Raw genomic sequence first — 18684 nt, forward strand, 5'->3', positions numbered from 1 at the left:
TAAGTGTTGCAGCTTCTGGCTCAGCCTCTATCAGCAGGTACATGATTTCTAGGTATGGAGGGAAGTAATTATTATGCTGTTTAGAATACACAGAACTCTAGAACAATAGAGGTAGTTATTAAAAATTGATTTTTTCTTGATAGCTATCATTTATTGTCCAGGAAAGGAAATCTAAAATGTTAATTAAATATTAATTAAAATGTAATAAAAATATTAAAAAAGCAGAGGCATTACTTTGTCAACAAAGTTCCATCTAGTCATGGCTATGGTTTTTCCAGTAGTCATGTATGGATGTGAGAGTTTGACTATAAAGAAAGCTGAGCACCGAAGAATTGATGCTTTTGAACTGTGGTGTTGGAGAAGACTCTTGAGAGTCCCTTGGACTGCAAGGAGATTCAATCAGTCAATCCTAAAGGAAATCAGTCCTGAATATTCACTGGAAGGACTGATGCTGAAGCTAAAGCTCCAGTACTTTTGGCCACCTGATGCAAAGAACTAACTCATCAGTAAAGTCCCTGATACTGGGAAAGATTGAAGGCAGAAGGAGAAGAGGATGACAGAGGATGAGATGGTTGGATGGCATCACCAACTCAACGGACATGAGTTTGAGCAACCTCTGGGATTTGGTGATGGACAGGGAGGCCTGGTGTGCTGTAGTCCATGGGGTCACAAAGAGTTGGACATGACTGAGCAACTGAACTGACCGGAATAATTTATTGTCCAGGAAAGAAAATCTAGATCAACAGTCCATGTTTTTATTATCATTATATCAAGGCTGCCAGATTTTTGCTATGAGGAATCCAACTTTTAACATATCACATCTTCTTTGATTTATGCTATTGCACCAGACAGTTTTAGTTTGCATGGTACATAATTCATCATGCAATTATAATAAAATCTCAGAGTGATAAAATCAAGAAGCAAGAATAAAGAGGAAAATGATTATTCCTGTGGTCTCTGTTCCATAGAAGTTGAATCATGTTGAATTTGAACTGAGGCTTCTGAGAAAACAATGAACGGAATGACTTGACCCTATAATACCATTGGATGAGCACAGATTTTCTATGCAAAGAAAATGTTTGCTTTCCTATTTGTGAATAAATTTTCCCAGAAGAAGACAGACATTATAATTGTATTTAATTTCAAAACACTTATAGGGCAGGAATGCATTAAAAAACCTCCAAAATTCTCCTCCTCCATAAAAGCAATGAGATTGGCAACAGTGATCAACAGTTGTAAAATTTGGTAACTAGGGCTTCCTGGCTGGCTCAGTGGTTCAAGAATCCTCTTGTAATGCAGGAGACACAGGACAAGTGGGTTTGATCCCTGGGTTGGGAAGATCCCCTGCAGGAGAAAAACGGCAACCCACTCCCATATTCTTGCCTGAAAAATCCCATGGACAGAGGCCTGGTGGCCTACAGTCCTAAAGGTCACAAAGAGTCAGACACTTGTAACAATTTGTGTAGTCTTTCTTCAAGATTTTATGAAATCTCATTTTTTTAAATAGTGAAGTTTATGGCATTTCAAATTTCATTAGTACCAGGTCCCTCTCTACTAGTTTTGTGGTAACCTTGAGAACCAACAGCCCATAATAAAAGTGAAAACTAGCAGCCTAGAATCTTCTAGAGAGAATGAAATGAGGCTGGATTGCCTCCAAAATGCAATTCCCTTGGTTTCCTGGAAAATCCCACTGGGAGGACTTATTTTATTTGACCTGGTTCAGACATCTCACAAGGTGAACAGTCTTCTCCTGAGGGTGTTGTTGAAAATCTAAGTGGCTATTATTTATCATCACAGCTACCTGAAGCAATGAGTTGGGGCAAATGACAAACTGATCAAAACAAAAGGAAAAACTGGAGAATGAGATACCCATAGGAGACTTTGAAAGCACCAATGTTTTTCTGGGGAACTACAAGGTCACATGCATGGGTAGTATTGTGTGAAATCCTAGAAATGGCATGTACAGGGCTGCGTACATGCTTAGGAGAGACCTAAGACTGCCTTAATCTCTCACTACTGGCTGACTTTCAGGCCCTCTGAAGGCAGAAAATGAAGGCCAAAATGGAGTAAGACTCTGTCTCTGTGTTGAAGACATGCCCTAACATGTGCAAAAGTTCCTTAACAATGACTAGGAGACATATTGGTACAAACATTTGAGGACTTACAAGTCCTTTATCTAATAAGGATTTAGTATCCAGAACATATTTAAAAATCTTACAAGCTAACAAAAAGACAAACAATCCAATTTAAAAATAAGAACTTGAGTATTTTCTCTAAAGAAGATATACAAATGTCCAACAAGCTCAAAATAAAAAGGTATTCAACATCATTAGTTATTAGGGACATGATAAGTGCAGCCACAATAGAATAATACCTTATAGCTACTAGGATGGCTATAATCAAAAACACAGATAATAACAAGTGTTGTCAAGGATGTGGAGATGAGAGCCTTCATAGACTGCTAGTAGGAATGTAGACTGGTGTAGCCATTTTGAGTGAGAGTTGGGGAGCTCCTCGAAAAGTTAAACATAGATATCTTATGATCCAGTAATTCTATCCCTTAGTATATACCCAAGAGAACTGAAAATATATATTTACTCAAAAACTGGTATGCAAATATTCATAGCAGCATTATTTATAAGAACCAAAGATTAAAAACAACCCAATGTCCATTAACTGATGAATGGGTAAACAAATATTCTATATTCATATTCATCCTTGAAAAGAAAAATGAAATGCTTTTCCTGATGCAATATACATAAATTTTGAAAATAAAAGTGAATGATAAATGAAAACCTATGCTAAATGAAAAGATCTCCATATAAAAGGCAACACATTATATGACTCCATACGCGTGAAATGTCTAGAATGGGCAAATCCATGGAAACTGAAAGTAGATTAGTAAAAAGTAGCTTAGCCATGTGGCTGGCAGGGCGAGGAAGGGGGAAGGGTACTAGGAAATGATTACTAATGGGTATGGACTCTATGGGATGAGAAAAGTGTTCTTGAATTAGATAATAATGAGGGTCCTGTCACTTTGTGAATATACTTATGATTACTTAAATGTATACTGTAAAAGGATAACTTTTATGGTATTGAGTTATATCTCAATTAAAAAACTGATAACTCATTCACTAAAGAAAAGAGAAAAAAATTCACTTTGATGTCAATATTTGTACACATTCAAAATAATCAGATATTACAATATTAAATAAAAGTTTAGGGGAAAACATTGCCTTTGGAACAATAGCAATCCCCCCTCCCAAATATTCCTTAGCAGAATCACAAAGTATATTTGCATTCAGATAATTCAGTTTTACCACATTAATATGATGGATTTGAGTCTTAGATAATTAGGGCAAATATTTACACAATAAGTTCCAAAAATATCAACACTGATTGACGTCTGAGTTTAAAAATTTTCCTGTTTATAGAGGAGATCTCTGAAGTTTATATATTTTTTAGTTTCTGAATAGATATTTTAATAGAAGTATAGTTGATTGAAATCTCTGTAAACTAGCATATCTCCTCAAAAGTTTGTAGAACAAACTAACTTTAGTAACAAACAAGAAGCTGCTATAATGACATATATTGATGAAAAATAGATATGCTTTGGTTTTATGAATCAGAAAGGTGATAAATAATTAATGGTGGGGCATAACTCAGGAGTCTCAAGGTTGAAGCCTGAGTGAAAAATTAGCATCCTGTAGAACAGTCTGGGAATTTGAGAGCATTCATTTCTCCTGAAGTTTCACTTTACAAATCCATGCTTCTTTGATTCATCTCTTTCATTCATTCCCCTATTCATTAGTATACTTATTCACTTATATTATTTAACTTAGATATTTAATATTCAATTAATCATAAGCATTTATTAAGTAGCTAATGGTGCAAAACAGGGGCTTCTGAGCAAAATATAGCCTAAATGTAATGAATACAAGACTAGTAGAGATTATGAATCTTCTTTCATGTAATTACAGAATGAACTTAAGGCCTTATGTGGGAATATTTTGAAGTATAACAATTATACATCTCTACTAAAGGAATTCAAATGAAGGAATAGCATCATGGCAAGAAGGTCTTTTTTCTAAACAGTTTAAAAAGTTTTTGAGCAATGCAAACATTGTTTAAAATGCCTTACATTAAGTCCTGACTACAATCCTTAAAGTAGGCACTATTATGATCACTATGCTATAGATGGCTACTATGCAGTGGACTTTTCAACACTTTTTACAACATTTTGCTGTTGCTGGGTTGGGAAGGTCTCCTGGAGTAGCAAATGGCAATCTTCTCCAGTAATCTTGCTGGAAAATTCCATGGATGAAGGAGCCTGGCGGGCTACAGTCCATGGAGTCACAAAGAGCTGGACATGACTGACTGAGGACACACACACAATATTTGCTATGATGTAATTATCTGGACTTTGATGGGATGATTAACTTGGTATGAAAAGCCTTAGGGAAAAAGAGAATTTCAAGTTTGAAGAATAAAGAGAATGGAAAAGAAAAAACAGGAAGACAATATGTCTGATGGAAACTGAGGCTGATGAGAGTTAGTGTTTGGGAAGGTGAAATGAACAAAGTGTGGCCAGTTAAGAGAGAGCTGGGAATAACAGACTAAGAATTTTGGAAATGATCTGGGGAAAGAGACTGGAAGTTTTGAGTGAAGGAGTAGAATTATGAAAGCAGTGTTTTATGAAGAGAAATCTAGTCAGGTACCATGCTTTTGATTGTGGTGCTGGAGAAGACTCTTGAGAGTCCCTTGGACAGCAAGGAGATTAAACTAGTCAATCCTAAAGGAAATCAATCCTGAATATTCATTGGAAGGACTGATGCTGAAGCCCCAACATTTTGGCCACCTCAAATGAAGAGCCAACTCATGGGAAAAGACCCTGATGCTGGGAAAGATTGAGGGCAGGGGGTGAAGGGGGTGATGACAGAGGATAAGATGGTTGGATGGCATTATCAACTCAATGGACATGAGTTTGAGCAAATTTTGAGAGATAGTGAAGGACAAGATGAACTAGCGTGCTGCAGTTCATTGGGTCACAAAGAGTCAGACATGACTCGTGACTGAACAACAATAACATGGGTTATTTGCATGAGATTTCACTGAGGGAGTGACTAATCAATCATGAAGTAAGGTCTGCACTATGAAGTCAAATCCTTAGTCAAGAAAGTTGGAATAAGTAGATTCAAGTGATTTTGGCCCTCTGGATTCTCTTTAAAACCTAAACTATTAAAATCAAAAGAATAGCTTTCTGTGTCCACACTATCTATTCCTTCCACATTGCATATACAACCACTTTTTCTGAGATCATGCTTTGATTAATGAGATTTCTAGACTAGAGGCCACTCAGTTATCCACTCCCCAATCTATTGCTTTATTTTTTATTCACTTAATTTTTTAAAATCCAGTTGAGTTTGTAAGGTCCATCTTTTAACTAACATCCTCACCAATAGTTTAATCTCCCTTGCTTATCTGTATTTCATCAAAAAATTCTAATGGATTAGGAAAACACATAGATAATCAATTTTATACAAAATTTCTCTGTACTTCAACCTTAATCTCCCACCCAAGAAGTCAAATACTGTTTCAGAGTCACACAATGGGATAAAATGATGCCACTAAAAATTCTTGTTCACTAACCTCAGAAGTGCTTTCAGCTTTGCCACACCTCCTGTTATTCACTGAGTCAACATTCTCCCACTTCTCAAAATGTATTAATATTTTTGAAAATATTGTTTTATTTTAAATCTTACACAAAATTGAAGAGACCATGAGTTCTGTCATTCGCTTCAACAATTATCAGCATATCCAAATTTGCTTCATCTAGTGCAACACACAGCTCCTTCATGATGTGTTATTTTAAAGGTAAACAGGCTTCTTATTGTTTCATCATTTAATAATTCAGAGAGCATCTCTAAAAGATATGAAGACTATTTTCAACATAGCCACAATATCACTGTTACAAATTATGATAATTTCTTATCACTAAACATCTCTCTTAAAGCTCTTTGATGATGATGATGGTTATGATGATGATGATTTCTACAGCTGGTTTGACTGCAGTCAGGATAAAAATAATATCCCTACATAGATGTATAGTTTGTATCTTTTGATTGCAGTTTCTTCACTCTTTGTCTTTGTTTCCCTTGCCATTTTGTTATTGAAAATCAAATCATTTGTATTGTAAAGTCTCCATTGTTTTAAAAATTACTAACTACATAATTTTATTATCTTTTCTGGGGGGGTGGTCAAGCCATGGGCAGAAGAAGATGAGATGGTTAGATAGCATCACAGACTCAATGTATGAATTTGAGCAAACTCTGGGAGATAGAGGAGTACAGAGGAGCCTGGCATGCTGGAGTTCACTGGGGTCACAGAGTCAGATACTACATAGTGATCGAACAACAACAAGCCATCTTAATGAGGGGCTTTGGGGGAGGGTGGAAGGGTTGAGAAAACAGTAAGATCCAACATCCTTTCCATGACTAGGATTCAACATCCTTTCCATGACTAGGATTCTCTAGCTTCAGAGTGCTGAAATCTATTGTCTGTGTTTTTTTTTATTTGATTGGGTTATAGCTGATTTACAACGTTGTGTTAGTATCATTGGACAAGAAAATGGCAATCCACTCCAGCACTACTGCCTAGAAAATTCCATGGATGCAGGAGCTTGGTAAGCCACAGACCATGTTAGTATCAAGTGTACAGCAAAGTGATTCAGTTATACATATACATATATTCATTATCTATCAGATTCTTTCTCATATCAGTTCAGTTCAGTCGCTCAGTGTCTGACTCTTTGCAACCCCCTGAATCGCAGCGTGCCAGGCCTCCCTGTCCATCACCAGCTCCTGGAGTTCACTCAGACTCAGTCCATCGAGTTGATGCCATCCAGCCATCTCATCCTCTGTCGTCCCCTTCTCCTCCTGCCCCCAATCCCTCCCAGCATCAGAGGCTTTTCCAATGAGTCAACTCTTTGCATGAGGTGGCCAAAGTACTGGAGTTTCAGCTTTAGCATCATTCCTTCCAAAGAAATCCCAGGGCTGATCTCCTTCAGAATGGACTGGTTGGATCTCCTTGCAGTCCAAGGGACTCTCAAGAGTCTTCTCCAACACCACAGTTCAAAAGCATCAATTCTTCGGCACTCAGCTTTCTTCACAGTCCAACTCTCACATCCATACATGACCACTGGAAAAACCATGGCCTTGAGTAGATGGACCTTAGTCAGCAAAGTAATGTCTCTGCTTTTGAATATGCTATCTAGGTTGGTCATATGTTTCCTTCCAAGGAGTAAGTGTCTCTTAATTTCATGGCTGCAGTCACCATCTGCAGTGATTTTGGAGCCCCCCAAAATAAAGTCTGACACTGTTTCCACTGTTTCCCCATCTATTTGCCATGAAGGGATGGGACCAGATGCCATGATCTTTGTTTTCTGAATGTTGAGTTTTAAGCCAACTTTTTCACTCTCCTCTTTCACTTTCATCAAGAGGCTTTTTAGTTCCTCTTCACTTTCTGCCATAAGGGTGGTGTCATCTGCATAGCTGAGGTTATTGATATTTCTCATATAGATTATCACAAAATACTGAGTAGAGTTCTCTGTGCTGTGCAACAGGTCTTTATTGGTTATGTATCCTATATATATATGATAAATAATCTGGTGGTTTAAATGATAAAAAAAACTGCCTCCAATGCAGGAGACCCTGATTCAATCCCCAGGTCAGGAAGATCCCCTGGAGAAGGGAATGACAACCCACTCCAGTATCCTTGGCTGGGAAATCCCAAGGACAGAGGAACCTGGGAGGCTACTGTTCATGGGGTCTCAAAGAGTCAGAACTGACTGAGTGACTAACTTTCACTTTCACTTTTTTCATGTTAATCTCAAACTCCTGATTTATCTTGCCCACCCCATATTTTCCCTTTGGTTACAATAAGTTTGTTTTCAATATCCGTTTCTGTTTTGTAAATAAGTTTATTTGTATCATTTTAAAAAACATATTCCATATATGAGTGATATCATAGAGTATTTGTCTTTCTTCGTCTGACCTATTTCACTTGTGTGATAAGCTCTAGGTCCATCCATGTTGCTGCAATTGGTCTTATTTCTTTCTTTCTTATGACTGAGTACTATTCCATTGTATATATGTACCACATTTTATTAAAAGGTTTCTTTATCCCCCATTTTCCCAGAAAGCTGGCAGTTAGATCTAGTGACCTGTCAGATTCATTTCTAATGGTTTTCATAAGAACTCTTCATAGATGGTGCTATGGTGCCTCTGATTTGACAGTGGAATCAGATATTATTAGCCTGATTCACCCGTTATCCTTTCATGAATAATTTAAGTAGTCATGGATGACTGTTGTTTAGATCCATTAAAGTTTGCAAAATGGAAGCATTTTATTTTTTATTACTTATTCTGCCATAAGAAAAAAAAAAAGCTAAGAGGAAAAAGGAAAATGTGGTAGAAATATGTTGTGGCAGTCAGAGCATGGGTTGGAAAAGAATTTCCAGACACAGAGTAGGAGAAAGGAATGAGTTTATTAAGAATGAAGAACAGAGATAATGTGGGCACCTCCTGAAAGTCAGGGAGAGTCAATGCTTTTTGTGGTTTAGTAGAAAATTTTTATAGCCTCAAGAAAAAAAAAATCCTGCTGAAGGGTGGCTTTATGCGATTGATTAGAGTCCTATAGGGTGACTATAAGGCTTCCTTGGTGGCTCAAACAGTGAAAAGTCCATTTCCAATGCAGGAGACATGGGTTTGATCCCTGGGTTGGGAAGATCCTTTGGAGAAAGGAATGGCTACCTACTCCATTATTCTTGCCTGGAGAATTCCATAGACTGAGGACCCTGGTGGGCAACAGTTCATAGGGTCACAAACAGCTGACCAACACTAACAGGGTGACTACTGGGGTGGACCCGTAATTTAGAGTCAGGAAGCTTGCTGGTGATCAGGGAGGCTTTGGGCAATGGTTACACAGGGCCTCAGTCAGCTTCAGAGGTGAACTAAGTTCTGGGCTCTGCTTCTGTAAAGTTGGTGCAAGGCCTCTCATCTGCAGGGCAGAACTCCACAGAATGGATTGTGTACTGTGTTTCTTGTATTCTCAACTTCTTTTTATTTTATATCACCAAATAGGTGAGGACTGAGCTGGCAAAACTTCATCTTTAGTTTCGAATAGGTAGAGGAAGGAACATTAACACATATCAGCAAATTTTGTCCCTGTCTTAAATAAATATTGCAATGATGAGCACAAAGAAAGAAGCTGCAAATTCTTCTTGGGACTTAGAAGTAATTATAAATAGATGGAAAAGTAGGGTCTGTGTGTGCGTGCATTAATATCTGTTGGAAAAGATTAAACTGGATAAGATGCAGAAAATGGTGGACTTTCTTAAGCACACAAATTTTTTTCCTAACAGTGAGTTGAACAGACTTAAGCAACAGAATATGAAAAATTTGTGTTGTAGTAAGATTACCTTTCTAACATTATGAAGGAGGGGCTGACAGGGAAAGGACTGAAGGCAGACCAGTGAAGTCCTTATTCCTGTAGCTGAAGTGGAAAATGATCAAAGTGTGAACCTGTAGTTGCAGTAGACATAGTCCTTCTTTGTACCCTTAGCGCAGTGCATGTTAAACTATGCCATAATTTCCAGTCTGTCTTCTACATTGAACTGCAATGAATATGAAATAAAGGTGATGGGAGCAATTTGCCCCAGGTGTAGGCAATAAAAGTAGATAATTTTTAAATGCCAATAAAAATGACTATAAATTAATCTACTTTTGTATTATTACCATGCAACTGCAATTCTAAACAGCAATAGTATTAAAATACTCCTCCCAGATAAAAAATATTTTGTTGGTCTAAGTTCTCGTTAATTTGTTTCTTTTCATGAGTTTTAACCAATCAGTTCCCATTTGGTCTCTTAGCAGCATTTTAGAGAAAACATAATTTCCCTCTACCTTTGCGTCTTTGGCTGCACATAGAGACTAAGGACCGAGGAATAAAGAGACTGGGTGGATCTAAGAAGAATTTATTCATGAGAATATAATCTAGAAGGGCTTCCCAGGTGGTTCAGTGGGTAAGAATCTGCCTGCAATGTAGGAGACTCAAGAGAAATGGATTCGATCTCTGGGCTGGGAAGATCCCCTGGAGGAGGGCATGGCCAACTGCTCCAGTATTCTTGCCTGGAGAATCCTATGGGCAGAGGAGCCTGGCAGGCTACAGCTCATAGGGTCACAAAGAGTTGAACACAACTGAAGTGACTGAATATGCATGCATGAAGGTTATTATTAAAATATTCTTCAATAATATATTCTTCAACATAAGAATGATACATTCATTTTAAAATTATATTCAGAAGTACATACAATAATATTTTTTCTAATACCGTTTTTTAAATTGGGCTCAGATGGTAAAGCATCTGCCAGCAATGCAGGAGACCCGGGTTTGATCCCTGGGTTGGGGAGATTCCCTGGAGAAGGCAATGGCTACCCACTCCAGTATCTTGCCTGGAGAATTCCATGGACAGAGGAGTCTGGCAGGCTATAGTCCATGGGGTCACAAAGAGTCAGACATGACTGATTGACTAACATTTTAACTCCTTTTAAATTGGAGGATAATTGTTTTACAACACTGTATTGGTTTCTGCCATATATGACTATGAATAAGCCATAAGTATGTTAAACATATGTTCCCTCCTTCTTGAGCCTCCCTCCCACCCTATCCCGTATCCCACCCCTCTAGGTCGTCTAGAGTGCCGAGCTGTCCTCTCTGTGTTATACAGCAGCTTTGCACCAGCTATTTATCTCACACATTGTTGTTGTTGCTGTTCAGTCGCTAAGTCATTTTTGCCTCCTTGTGACCCCATGGACTGCAGCACGCCAGGCTTCCCTGTTCTTCACCATCTTCCGGAGTTTGTTCAAACTCATGTCCATTGGGTCAGTGATGCAATCCAACCGTCTCATCCTCTGTTGCCCTCTTCTCCTGCCCTCAATCTTTCCCAGCATCAGGGTCTTTTCCAATGAGTTGGACACCACAGCTAGGAATTTTACACATGATAGTGTATATATGTCAATGCTACTCTTCATCTACCACAGTCTGCTTATATACTTGAATGTAAACTTTGCTCATTCCTTATAGAGTCCTCTTTCCAACATTCTCACATATACAAATCCAAATTCCCTTGCAAGTCCCAGTTCAAATTCCATTTCTACCATAAAACTGTCTCTTCTATGATATGTTTGAAATTAAATCCATTATTCTTGTTTCTTATTCACTGTTGTATCTTTAATATATTTGGTAAAATGCTTTGCCCATAGTAGACACCCTTGAAGTAGGCATCAATTACTTTGAATTCATATATATAGAAATTTTACATGACTTACAAGATTCTTTCAACCCTGTAGTTGTATGATTCTTTTAGCCTCTGTATGTTACACTTCAAAGCGAATGCTTTGGGGACTATAAAATAGAAAGGGAGAAAAAAGGTTGATTTATTTTTAAAGGTTTATAAGCATATTTTCGAAATTGCATCTTTTCTCATTGAATGTAACTATTTCTGGTAATCCTTGCTTAACTAACCTGTACTAAAATCATTAACATACAAGGTCACAGGTTATGTTTACTTTATGCCAACCAATGGTGACTAGATCTCTAGCTGGAGGTGCTTAAAACATACTTACCAAAATTGTATAGAAATGGGAATACCAGACCACCTGACCTGCCTCTTGAGAAACCTATATGCAGGTCAGGAAGCAAGACTGGACATGGAATAACAGACTGGTTCCAAATAGGAAAAGGAGTACATCAAGGCTGTATATTGTCACCCTGCTTATTTAACTTATATGCAGAGTACATCATGAGAAACGCTGGGCTGGAAGAAGCACAAGCTGGAATCAAGTTTGCTGGGAGAAATATCAATAACCTCAGATATGCAGATGACACCACCCTTATGGAAGAAAGTGAAGAGGAACTAAAGAGCCTCTTGATGAAAGTGAAAGAGGAGAGTGAAAAAGTTGGCTTAAAGCTCAACATTCAGAAAACTAAGATCATGGCATCTGGTCCCATCACTTCATGGGAAATCGACGGGGAAACACTGGAAACAATGGCTGACTTTATTTTTTTTGGCTCGAAAATCACTGCAGATGGTGATTGCAGGCATGAAATTAAAAGACGCTTACTCCTTGGAAGGAAAGTTATGACCAACCTAGATGGCATATTGAAAAGCAGAGACATTACTTTGCCAACAAAGGTCCGTCTAGTCAAGGCTATGGTTTTTCTAGTGGTCATGTATGGATGTGAGAGTTGGAGTGTGAAGAAATCTGAGTGCCGAAAAATTGATGCTTTTGCACTGTGGTGTTGGAGAAGACTCTTGAGATTCCCTTGGACTGCAAGGAGATCCAACCAGTCCATTCTAAAGGAGATCAGCCCTGGGGTTTCTTTGGAAGGACTGATGCTAAAGCTGAAACTGCAATACTTTGGCTACCTCATGTGAAAATTTGACTCACTGGAAAAGACTCTGATGCTGGGAGGGATTGTGGGGCAGGAGGAGAAGGGGATGACAGAGGATGAGACGGCTGGATGGCATCACCAATTCGATGGACATGGGTTTGGGTAGACTCCTGGAGTTGGTGATGGACAGGGAGGCCTACCATGCTGCGGTTCATGGGGTCGTGGAGAGTCGGGCATAACTGAACGACTGAACTGAACTGATGAAATATTTTAAAATTTATCTTTGACTAACCTCTCATGAGGGATCAGTAATGTACGACTAACGAGTGGATTTGGCCTGAAAACATAAAGGAGTTTTTAGCAAGCCTAGTTAGGCAGGGAGAGTATCTATCAAAGATTATTTGGGAGATTATTATATTAAAAACAATGTTTACTCTTTTGCCAAAATCATTCATACCTACTGTGTGCCAGAAGTTGTCTAGTTATTGTTTCTCCTCATAGAAAGAAAAATAAGATCTTAGCCTATGTTAAAAAAAAAATTCCTTCAAATCAATGGAAAACACAAATGTCTATCATTGCTCTTATATACCATAAAACACAATATGTAGAGCAAGACAAAATGTTTTTAAAGTGATTTGGTATTTCTGAGAATAGAATGATTAGTAATTCTCTATTGAGGGATTAAAAAAAGCTTTGGAGAGTAGGTGCTATTTAAATCGAAATGTGCAGTATGGGAAAGATTTCAAATGTGAATGAAAAAGTTTTTGTGTATTTTGTGGGGGAAGGTGACTTCAGGGTGAAGATAGAGCCTTTTAACTTATTGTATTTAAAAGACTTATTCTAATTAAATTTTAATAAAATATTTAAATAATTGCATTATGTAAATATAAGTAAAAGATTTATTTAAAGTCTTTTACTTTTAAATAACTAGTAAATGGTGTGCAGTTTGCTTCTAGCTGTGAATCTGAAAAAGATGGATTGCTTCTATAGTAGATTACAAATGGTCACAGATTCCTTGTTTCTTCCATGAAGAGGTATATACTCCCAAGAGGAGTGTATTTCCATATTGCTTGCATTCAAAATAACTTGCTTTGACCAAAAGAAGGCAGGGTAAGTGATGTTGTATGAGTTTGGAGCCAGGGCTCCCGATCCCTGCAACTTCTTGTCTGACATTTTTTAGAACCACCATGTGAACAAATTTGAGCTAGATTCCTGGAGAGTTAGAAGACTAAGACAACTTGATGAAACCTGTCAATGCCAAATATGGAATGAGACTATTACAGATTATTTGATTCCTGACTATCAGTCAATTATCCAGGTGAGTAAGCCCAGGTGAGATCAGTAGGAGAACAGCCCAGCTGATTTCAGTTCAAATTGCCAATTCTTGGAATCATAAGCTGATAAACTGTTGCTGTTTTTAAGCCACTAGGTTTTGGAAGTGGTCTTTTGCCAGACAAAGGTAAATTGATATGGACCTATAATGTGGTACTAAAGCTTTTAGACTTTATTTTTCAAAAAGTAGGGGGCTGTATTATATCATCAATGAACAGTGGAATTTGAAATTAAAAACACACTATCATTAACATTAGTACTCCTTAAAATGAAATGCTTAGGTATAAACCTAACAAATATATACAAGCTCTGTATAAAGAAAACTACAAAAGTCTGATGAATTGAATCTACTAATAACAAAATAAATGGAGATATATCCCTTGCCCATGAAGAGTAAGACTCAATATTCTCAAGATGTCAATTCTCAACTTGATCTATAGATTCAATGCAATTTCAATAAAAATCTCAGTATCTTTGCAGATATAAACAAACTGGTTATAAAGTTTATAGGAAGAGGAAAAAGACTCAAAATAGCCAATACAATACTAGCAGAGAATAACAATGTTAGAGGACTGATGCTGTCCATCTTCAAGATTTAGCACAGAGTCTACAGTAATTAAGAAAATGTGATCTTTGTAAAAAAAAACCAATTAAATAAAATATAGATTCCCCTAAACAGACCCATATAAATATACTCAACTGATCTCTGACACAGGAGAAAAGGCAACACAATGGAGAAAATACTCCTAAAATAACAAGATGTCCACATGCAAAAAATGAATCTGAACATAGATCTTACACCAATATGAATATTAATTCAAAACTGATCACAGACCTGAGGGCAGAATGCAAAACTATAAATCTCCTAGAAGATAACATGTGAACTTTATTCATAGTTGTCATAACTTGGAAGGAACCAGGTTGTCCTTTAGTAGATGCATGACTAATAAACTGTGGTAAATCCAGGCAATGAGATATTATTCAGCACTAAAAGAGAGAGAGAGAGATGTCAAGCAATGACAAGACATGGAAGAACCTTAAATGCACACTACTAAGACTGTGTGGATCATGATAAACAGTGGAAAATACTGAAAGAGATGGGAATACCAGACCGCCTGACCTGCCTCTTGAGAAACCTATATGCAGGTCAGGAAGCAACAGTTAGAACTGGACATGGAACAACAGACTGGTTCCAAATAGGAAAAGGAGTACGTCAAGGCTGTATATTGTCATCCTGCTTATTTAACTTCTATGCAGAGTACATCATGAGAAACGCTGGGCTGGAAGAAGCACAAGCTGGACTCAAGATTGCCGGGAGAAATATCAATAACCTCAGATATGCAGATGACACCACCCTTATGGCAGAAAGTGAAGAGGAAATAAAAAGCCTCCTGATGAAAGTGAAAGAGGATAGTGAAAAAGTTGGCTTAAAGCTCAACATTCAGAAAACGAAGATCATGGCATCTGGTCCCATCACTTCATGGCAAAGAGATGGGAAAACAGTGTCAGACTTTATTTTTCTGGGCTCCAAAATCACTGCAGATGGTGATCGCAGCCATGAAATTAAAAGATGCTTACTCCTTGGAAGGAAAGTTATGACCAACCGAGATAGAATATTGAAAAGCAGAGACATTACTTTGCGAACAAAGGTCCGTCTAGTCAAGGCTATGGTTTTTCCTGTGGTCATGTATGGATGTGAGAATTGGACTGTGAGGAAAGCTGAGCACCAAAGAATTGATGCTTTTGAACTGTGGTGTTGGAGAAGACTCTTGAGGGTCCCTTGGACTGCAAGGAGATCCAACCAGTCCATTGTAAAGGACTGGGTGTTCATTGGAAGGACTGATGTTGAAGCTGAAACTCCAATACTTTGGCTACCTCATGCAAAGAGTTGACTCATTGGAAAAGACTCATGCTGTGAGGGATTGGGGGCAGGAGAAGAAGGGGCAACAGAGGATGAGTTGGCTGGATGGCATCACCGACTTGATGGACATGAGTTTGGGTGAACTCTGGGAGTTGGTGATAGACAGGGAGGCCTGGCATGCTGCGATTCATGGGGACACAAAGAGTCGGACACGACTGAGCGACTGAATTGAACTGAACTGAACTGAAGTGAAAGAAGCCAATCTGGGAAGACTATGTATAGCATGATTCCAAATATAGAATCTTCTGAAAAAGAAAGCACCATGCACATGTAAAAAGAACAGCAGTTTCCAGTGGTTGAGTGAGGGGTGAAAAATGAATAAGCAGACCATGAAGGATTAGAGTGAAGAGAAAATACTCTCTGTGGTACTATAATGATGGATGTGTGTCATTATGCATTTATCCAAGCTCACAGAATGTAAAATATCAAGAGTGAACAATAATATAAACTATGGACTTTGGGTGACAATGATGCATCAATGTATGTTCATCAATTATAACAATGTACCACTCTGGTGGGGGATGTTGATATTGGAGGAAGCTATTCATATTGGAGGGTAAGGAATACATGGAAAATTTCAGTACCTTCCTCTCAATTTTGCTGTGAACCAAGGCTTAAAATGATTATGAAATAAAATTATGTCCACCAACCTAACACAGCACAGCAGTTATTATCTAACTGCTAGGTTGCACCTTCTCTGGCCTTTTGGTTAGAGAAAGCAGGGTTTTGTTGATGCTTGTTTTTTCCGCATCTGTTAGTTTTTCTGTGTTAACAGCTTCTTCAGCTATAAATAGGCAAAAAGAAAGCCCAAGAAACTCCAATAACATGTTGTTCTTTGGGTTCTAAAACCTCTAGTCAGCTTTCCTTCTTTTATTAGCCTTTCAGAGTCTCTTAAGCGTGTTCACATATAACGTCTAGGGTTTTGGGGTATACTGAGTGAAAAAAATAGGGCAAGTATATCAACTCAAAATTGAAAATCTCACAATTTCACTTTTATTTTCTTCTCTCATCTCAGTTAATACTCAATATGTTTCCAGTTTATTTTAATAATGAAACATCAGGTCACAAGTTAAGTAAAACCCGTATATCAAGCAGTATTTTTTTATACCATTTGAATATCAAAGGTACATCATATGGGCATCAAAATGCATTTATTCTCCAAAAATATTCAAATTCAATGCCTGCTTCTAGCTTTTCTGATTTTTGCAACCTTCTAGATTTTATCTACTGATATTTTGGTAAAGTTTTATATAGCAGTTTTAGTCTAAGCCATCTTTAAATTTTGGAGTCTCCTTTTTTTTCAAAGAAGAGTTCTCGTTCTAGCTTCCTCCCTTGATCCTCTTGTAGCCCCATTTGGGACAAGACAGGAACTAGCCTCTGGTGAAAGCATAATAGTATGGGAGAATCAGACCATAAGCTTCTTCCCAAGTGCAACAGCTACTAATTTGTATTTCTTGAGTATGTTGTTAACCTTTGAGCCAAATGCTTGGTGTATGGTAAGTGCTCAATAGACTATTAAGGAAATAGGTTCTAATTTTCTAAGAAGGACTTAGAAATCTTATGGGACTTCCCAATCTTATGGGTATCACTTCTCTTGTGGTAGAGATATGGAGATCTGAAATAGTTCTTATTTACCAGATTCTTACCCCTGCAATTCTATTTGAAATTTTGTATCGGAAATAATAGAGGAGGGTGTGAGGTATTCTTCAGAGCTACTCGCTGCCCTTCAGTGCTGGGCTTTCTATCACAGTGGGATCACCTCTACTGAACTTGCATTTCCAAAGCTCATTTACCAACTGCTTGTGCTAACGTTGGGAAAATGGAAAGTGTTGTACTCACGTTGGGAAAATGGAAAGTGTTGGTGGGAAATGAAATGTGGGAAGCTAGGATAACCTATCCCCTTTGTCTTTGCTTTGGGAGGCATCTTTGAAAATGACCATGACTCCTTAGAGACTATAGTTCTTATTGAACAGCTTACTCCTCTCTATTCGAAAATTTCCATCTGACAGTACTGGCTCCAAAAATTCTGGTAAGCCCACTACCTGTCTTTCCCCTCCATCTCCAGGAGTGGTGGTGATGCTTAACTTCAATTACCTCATTTAAACCTTCTCTATCATGTTATTAATACCCCTGTTATCCCTAAGGTCACATTAGTGGTAGTGGTAGGGATGGGTAGAGATGGGAACAGTAGCAACCTAACCACAAGCTCTGTCCATTTAACTAGTGTGTTGCAGCTACACTTAGCCAACTTAGTGGGTGGGACTGCCATCCTTCCCAAAATGAAATGCAGAATTTAAGAGTAGCTCCTTCACTAAAACCTGATAGGTTATTCATTCAAATCATACATTTGGGTTTTCTTTAATACTCCACTGTAGATGGTATTTTATATAATAGAGGAGTGAGAAATCTAAAACTACATCCAAAAATGAACATCAATTTTAAATTTTGAGTTAATAATGCTTATCTTCCAATATTACCCTGGAAGAAATGATACTACAGGTGCTGCTCAACTTTTATTTCAACTAACCACAGAGGAGATTGAGCTCTGATTATTACAGATATTTTTGTCCTCCTGGTGCCTATTCTTTAGCAAAATTTTGGGATATTATATATTTTTTTGCTGTGGACATGGTGAGGCAAAAATTGTGTGGCTTATGATAAGAAAGATTATTTTCATATATGCAATCAGGAAGAAAGCCCTTGTCATTCAGGCTGAACTTTTAGCTTCTTGTTGATATTTTTGTCCCATAATTTGCAAGCAGCAACTTCCCAATTAGATTTAGGGAGACTTTCAATCCAGCTGTCAGCTAAAATAAAATTTTAGTGCATCCTCAGATGAAATCTTTTTCTCTTGCAGGCTAAGGGTTTATTAATCAATACCAAAGCTATCTGAATTTGACTCTACCTCCATTTTGAATTATAAGTCTCTAACTTGTCAACATTAAGTTTGAACGTATCATTCTCCAGTTCGGAATTTT

Source organism: Budorcas taxicolor, chromosome 6 (genome assembly GCF_023091745.1).
Source record: "Budorcas taxicolor isolate Tak-1 chromosome 6, Takin1.1, whole genome shotgun sequence".
NCBI classification, from domain to species: Eukaryota; Metazoa; Chordata; class Mammalia; order Artiodactyla; family Bovidae; genus Budorcas; species Budorcas taxicolor.